The sequence below is a fragment of the Tachyglossus aculeatus genome, chromosome X1 (genome assembly GCF_015852505.1).
Source record: "Tachyglossus aculeatus isolate mTacAcu1 chromosome X1, mTacAcu1.pri, whole genome shotgun sequence".
Lineage (NCBI taxonomy): Eukaryota > Metazoa > Chordata > Mammalia > Monotremata > Tachyglossidae > Tachyglossus > Tachyglossus aculeatus.
In genome coordinates this window covers 81,126,453-81,133,892 of record NC_052101.1, presented here as the reverse complement: position 1 = coordinate 81,133,892, position 7,440 = coordinate 81,126,453, and the positions used below count along the sequence as shown (strand labels likewise).

The following is a 7,440-nucleotide window of genomic DNA, read 5'->3' as shown; positions in this document are numbered from 1 at the left end:
TAAACCCAAGCCCAATCTAGCTAAGGTTCCTTCTCCCAGCCTCCTCACTCCCCCAGCCAATCCTCTACCACTTTGCCAAGTTGTTCTTTATATATGGAACTGCCTCCCTGTTCCGACTCATAGTACCACTCCCTTTTTCTCTTTTAGATTCCAGTTCAAGGCCATCTCCTCCAGGAAGCTTTTTACAGGGCAAACACTTCATAAAGTGCTCTGCACACAGTAAGGACTCAATAAATACCACTGATTAATTTTTCTAATTAATCTCGTCCCTCTAGAATGTAAGATCCTTGTGGGCAAGGAACATGCCTACCAACTCCATTATATTGTATTCACCCAAGCACTTAGTGCAGTTTTCTGCACACATTAAGTGCTCAATAAATATGATTGATTGATCCATTTTCTAAACTAGCAACACAATGTCCATTCTTCCCCTGAATATATTCTTTAATATGTACAGTGTGTGTATAAGAAGAGAAGCAGTGTGGTATAGTGGAAAGAACACGGGCTTGGGAGTCAGAGGACATGGGTTCTAATCATGCTTCTGCCACTTATCTTCTGTATGACCTTGGGCAAGGCACTTAATTTCTTTGTGCTTCAGTTACCTGATCTGTAAAATGGGGATTAAAAGTGTGAGCCCCACGTGGGACAATCTGATTACCCTGTATCTACCCCAGTGCTGAGAACAGTGCTTGGCACACAGTAAGTACTTAACAAATATTGTAATTACCATCATCATTATTATTATGTATAATATATATATATATATACACACACATATGTAAATGTATAAATTTAGAAGGAGCGTGACCTAGTGGACAGAGTACAGGCCTGGAAGTCAGAAGGACCTGGGTTCTAATCCCAGCTCCACCATTTGTCTACTCTGTGACCTTGGGAAAGTCACTTCACTTCTCTGTGCCTCAGTTCCCTCATCTGCAAAATCGGGATTAAGACTGTGAGCACTATGTGGAATCAGGACCGTGTCCAAACCTAATATCTTGTATGTACCCCAGCACTTAAAATAGTGCTTGTCACATAGTAAGCACTTAATAAATACCAACATTTTTAATACCACAATTATTATATATGTAATATAGTTAGACACACACAACCCAATGGGAAAGAAAAAAAAATAATGTAAATAAGTACACACATAACTTGGTCTACAAGTTTGTGTGTGTGTGTGCTTATTTACACTGGTCAATGTTTTCTTTCCTTTTAGACTGGAAACTCCTTGAGGGCAAAGCTTGTGTCTAACCTCTAAACTGTAGTACTAGAGCCTAGTAGAGGGTGTTAAGATCACTAATGGAGAAGCAGCATGGCTTAGTGGCTTGTCAGCTTTGTGACTTTGGGCAAGTCACTTAACCTCTCTGTACCTCAGTTACCTCATCTGTCAAATGGGGTTGAAAACTGTAAGCCCCACGTGAGACAACCTGATTACCTTGTATCTACCCCAGTGCTTAGAACAGTGCTTGGCACATAGTAAGCACTTAACAAATACCATTATCATTATTATTATTATTATTATTATTATTAGTAGTGGTAGTAGTAGTAGTAGTAGTAGTAGTAGTAGTAGTAAATGAGTCGTTGTGGGAATCCACTGAGGGCCAAGAAGGAGACAGGTGAAGTAGTAGTGATCACGGCCCAAGCTCCCTGCCATTGAGATTAGGTCATTTGGAGGTTCAAGGCCTCTGTCCGGATTCCCAGAAATGCCTTCTGCCGTCACAGAGTGGAGGGTGGGTAGAGGAGGGTGGCACAGTCTTTGTGAACATTTTGAATGTTGGAGATTCTTATGTTATTGGACTGGGGATATGTAGGGACAAAGATGCTGATTTGATATGTTATTTCTGATGTTTAATTGTTAGTTGTTTCTGTGTTTGTCTTTACCTCTTCCCTCTCCAACAGATGGTAATTTTTTTATGGGAAGGGTTGGTCTTAGGTACGTGCAGAAGGTGCTCAGTAAATGTTAGTAATGAATGAACGAAAGAAGGTGGCATTTACCTCTGATTTGTTCTCTCTCATTGTCACCTCCCTCATCTCTCTTCCTCTGATCATGCCCCCTTTCACATTCAACTCCATTTTCTCTGCTTTGGTGCCACCTGACTGTTTCTCATGGCAGCTATTTTCTGTGGTTGGTTTCTATAGAAAGCATGCTCTATGTTAGACAGTGAAAACTCAGTCCAAATGATCATTTCAGTTATCTTTTAAAACATCTTCCACCAGGTTGGTAAAACCCCCAGACCTGATGGTAAGCTCCTTGCGAGTAGGGATCATGTCTACCAACTCTATTGTATTTATCCATCCCAGTCGCTTAGGACAGTTCACAGCACCCGGTAAGCACTCAATAAATACTACTGATTGATTGGTTGGCATACCTGCCGTTGGCTCCTTGTTTCATTTCTTACCCTTGTTCCTGTCTCTTTTATCCCTCTTTAGCAATGTTACTTTACCAATACCTGCATTTACCTCAATCACTCATCTCAGGTTGTTCTTTTTTATTTAATCCCTCCTGACTTGCACTTCCTTCACAGACACCAGGATATGAAAAAGAAGTTCAATGATGTCATTCCCAAAAGTTCTCATTAGATGATTTTCCGCACACTGGGGGTGGAGGCAGCATGTTTCCTGCTCTTCTGTTCAGATGTCTGTTTCCCAAGTCTGACTGAACTATACTTGCAGGAATTCATATCTTCATTGTATACTCACCAAACACTGCACTGCTGGCACTGTGTATGTGTGCATCATCCTGACAAAAGAAATGTCGGTACTGTGACAGGCAGATCAAGTTAATAGAATATGCTTGACAAATGAGGGTTGGCTAAAACTGAAGAGTACCAGGGCAACATGCCCACCACCAAACCAAAGACTTAAAATATGGTACTGAAGAATCTATTTGTCACGATTTGCCATGCTAGCACCAGCCTTACTTTAAAAAGTGTGTCTGGATAGAAAACCTTGCTGAGATTGCAGACAGTACTTCGACAATCATTCAAATACATGCCCCTCCTTTGAAGAGGAGGTTCTATGAAGGATAGAGAACATGTAAAGAAACAGCCACTGTTCCAACTTTTGATAAGTTACCTCTGCAGTCAGAATGATAACCACTCCCACACTTGATGGCATACCTCTTATCCAATCCCATATTTCCTCTTGCCTCCAGGACATCTCCACTTGGAGGCTCGCCAGTATGACAAACTCAGGATGAACTCTTCATCTTCCCTCCCAAACCCTCTTCTCCTTTCAACTTCCCCATCTCTGATTACAACCCCACTATTATTCCTGTGGCCCAGGCCTGCCACATTGTTATTATCCTCAAATCCTTACTGTCATTCTGTTCTCACCTCCAATCTACATTCTAAAACCTGCCTCTTTCTCCTCAAAAACAATTTGAAGACCCACCCCTTCCTCTCCATCTATACAGCTACTACCCTAGTTCAAGTAATGATAACAATAATAATAATGGTATTTGTTAAGCATTTACTATGTGCCAAGCACTGTTCTAAGCGCTGGGGTAGATACAAGGTTATCAGGTTGTCCCACGTGGGACACACAGTCTTAATCCCCACTTTACAGATGAGGTAACTGAGGCACAGAGAAGTTAAGTGACTTGCCTAAAGTCACACATCTGATAAGTGGCAGAGCTGGGATTCAAACCCATGACCTCTGACTCCCAAGCCCATGCTCTTTCCACTAAGCCATGTCATCGTACCATGATTAGACTATTGCATCGGCTTCTTTGTTGGTCTCCCTGCCTCTATCCACTTCCCCCTTCCTCCACACTCTACTCTGCTGCCCAGATCATCTTCTGCTAAGTAATCTTCAGAGCCCAGATATGTTGATAATAATCTCAGTTTAGTACAGAGATCCACACATCCACACAGCCTGACATCTTCCTCTATGGGATCCCGAACCCCTGCTCTTCAGCTTTTGGTTCCAGGGGCAAAGAAAACAAGGAATGGGGAAAGTGAAATTGTTTCAGGTAGTAACAGCAGCGATGGTGATAACTTCCTAGGGAGCCCAGGGAGCAGCCAAAGAGAAGTAATTCATAAAGCAGCAGTAGCAGAGAAAAAAAATGATAATAATATCAATGATGGCAATAATAATAGTGGTATTTGTTAAGCACTTACAATGTTTCAAGCACTGGGCCAAGTGCTGTGGTAGATATAATATGTGCAGATCAGATACAGTCCCTGTCCCACACAGGGCTAATAATCCAAGTAGGTGGGAGAATAGCTATTCAATCCCCATTTTACAGATCAGGAAGCTGAGGCACAGAGAAATTAAGTTACTTACCCAAGCAACAGGCAAGTGGCAGAACCAAGACTAGAACACAATTCCTCTTGGAGTGGGGGAAGAAAGGAAGTCCTTCCTAGAGGGTTGTGGCTATAGCAGAGAAAACTGCCCAGGATATCAATCAATCAATCAATCAATCAATAGTATTTATTGAGCACTTACTGTGTGCAGAGCACTGTACTAAGTGCTTGGGAAGTACAAGTTGGCAACATAGACAGTCCCTACCCAACAGTGGGCTCACAGTCTAAAAGGGGGAGACAGAAAACAAAACCAAACATACTAACAAAATAAAATAAATAGAATAGATATGTACAAGTAAAATAAATAAATAGAGTAATAAATATGTACAAACATATATACATATATACAGGTGCTGTGGGGAAGGGAAGGAGGTAAGATGGGGGGATGGAGAGGGGGATGAGGGGGAGAGGAAGGAAGGGGCTCAGTCTGGGAAGGCCTCCTGGAGGAGGTGAGCTCTCAGTAGGGCCTTGACAGACCCTTGATATGACAGGTGGGAGTAGGAGACTAGCAGGTACTTTTTCTCTTTCATTATAGTTTGGTTTTAATCAAAGCCTCTCACACCCTACCAATCGTCCCTTATGCACAACATGATCATGCCTTTGTTTTTCCCATATTGATGTTTCCCCTATAGAATCTGATCGTTTATATGACAGAGATATGATTCTACTGCAGGCATTAATTGTGAATGCTCAGCCATACTTTCATCTGCCACACTCTTCAATATCTGACATTAACTGGCAAGCCAGGGTCACAAATACAGGGATTTTGAAATGCAAACCGTCCACAGGGATCGAAGGGAAGTTCATTGCTATACGTTTTCACAGACAAGATACATGAGGAGAATAGATATTAGCAAGATACTAAACAGCTGCTATGTGCTAAAATGAAGTGAGGTGACTACAAGAAAGGAGAACAACAGAAATGAGGCATAACAAGGGATTTCTGGGAAACAATGGCAGCGGGCAGACACGTCTGATATGAGCCAGTAAGGAAAGAGGCGTCTCTCTTGCAGGAGAGGCTTTGGAAAAATTGTTACTGAAATACCATCAAAATGAGGGCAAGGGCTATATAAAGTAAATACAACATGTAAGAAAAGGCAATCTTCTCACCTGTGCTGCCTGCCTATCCATGTAAGCTCATGGTGGGCAGGGAATGTGTCTGCTTATTGTTGTATTGTACTCCCCCAAGCGCTTACACGCAAAAAGTGCTTAATAAATATGAATGAATGAATGAATGTTTCTTGAGTCAGTTAAATACTAAACAAAGAAAGGAGTCTTCTATGGAGAAACAACTGAGTTGAGGATGCTGCATTCCATTTTTATAATGCCATTCCTCTTGTTCATTTAAAGGTGAATCCTACATTTCAAAGGTTTGCCCTGGGTGTTATTTAGAACACAATCCGAGGAGATTTTATTCAGGCACTCAAAAACATCCAGTTTGTGAATGTTGTCTCCATGCATGGTATTTTCATTTGACTAGGAAAAGGATCCATTTCACTCTGCTGTCTTTCCATCCAAACTGCTATCACATTGATCCAAGCACTTATCATATCCCACCTTGACTATTGCATCAACCTCCTCGCTGACCTGCCTGCCTCCTGTCCCATTCCAGTCCATACTCCACTCTGCTGCTTGGATCATTTTTCTAAAAAAGAAATATGCTCATTCTACATTTTCCCTCTCCTTAAAAACCTCTGTTTTCCTGTCCACTTCCGCATGAAATGGAAACTACCTTTGGCTTTAAGGCACTCAATCAGCTGTCCCCAGACTATCTTACCTTGCTGATTTCTTATAGCCCAGTCTGCATGTTTTGCTTCTCCAAACCAACCTACTCACTTTACCTTGATCTTGTCTATCTCACCACCAGCTCCTTGTCCATGTCCTCCCTCTGGAATTCCCTGGCCCTTCTGGCCTGGAACTCCCTCCCCCTTCATATACTACCACCACTCTCCCCATCTTAAAGGCCCTCCTAAAATCACATCTCCTCCAAGAGGTCTTACTGAACTAATCCCTCATTTCATTAAGCCCTCTCTTTTGTGTTGCCTATACACGTGGGTCTGTTTCCCTTAAGCATTTTAATATTCACCTCTCCCCTAGCCCCACAGAACTTATGTGATTTATTTTCATGTCTGTCTCCCCCTCTGGTCTGTAAGCTCACTAGGAACAGGGATCCTCTATACTTACTCTTTTGTACTGTACTCTCCCAAGAACTTATTGCAGTGCTCTACACACAGAAAGCACTCAATAAATACCATTAATTGATACATCCCTTTCATTCATTCAATCATATTTATTGAGCACTTACTGTGTGCAGAGGACTGTACTAAGTGCTTGTAAAGTACAATTCAGCAATAGAGACAATCCCTGACCACAAAAGGCCGTACCCTCCCAGTACTGTGTTTGAGATAATCAAATAAGTATCGGTGGGAATCTTTGGTTCTTGACTTGTCTTATGCTGTTGAGTCATCTCAGACCCATAGAGATGTCATGGACACATCTCTCCCAAAATGCCTCACCTCCATCAGCAATTGTCCTGGTAATGTAGCCACAGAATTTTCTTGGTAAAAATACAGAAGTGGTTTACCACGGCCTCCTTCCTCACAGTAAACTTAAGTCTCTGCCTTCGACTCTCCCCCATGCCACTGTTGCCCAGCACAGGTGAGTTTTAATTTGTAGCAGATTGCCTTCCACTCACTAGCCACTGGCCAAGCTAGGAATGGAATTGATATGCCTCTGTTTGATTCTCCCTCCCATAGTCGAGACTGGTAGAGTACTAAAAACTCTCCAGGTGCAACCCTGAGAGGGGATCTTTGGTTCAGATACATCTAGTGCTGATGGGAGAAGGAAATGATTTTATTTGTCAGGAAAAAAGAATGTTCTGATGCCTGGGAATCATTTCAGTTCATTGTCAGTTTTTTGGTTTGTAATGTGTACAAACATCTCTGTATAAGTGTTTCTTTTGAGATTGAGACACAGCAAAAACCCTTTTTGTTGGGATGCATTTTAATCCCTGATATTGTTTTACCCTCAATAAAGGCTACCTTCTCTCCATCTTCTCAAGATGAATGCCTTGGAACACTAAAGAGCTTTACAAATTTAAGATATTACAATCATTTCTCCATTTTCAAAT

General features: G+C 41.8%; 1 non-coding gene across 1 annotated transcript; it reads right to left on the bottom strand.

Annotated features, from left to right (window-relative positions):
• Positions 1-6,978: 6,978 nt before the first annotated feature.
• Positions 6,979-7,116, bottom strand: LOC119920312. The gene has a single exon (XR_005448068.1). It is a non-coding gene; the product is annotated as a small nucleolar RNA SNORA7 (small nucleolar RNA).
• Between the last annotated feature and the right edge of the window lie 324 nt (positions 7,117-7,440).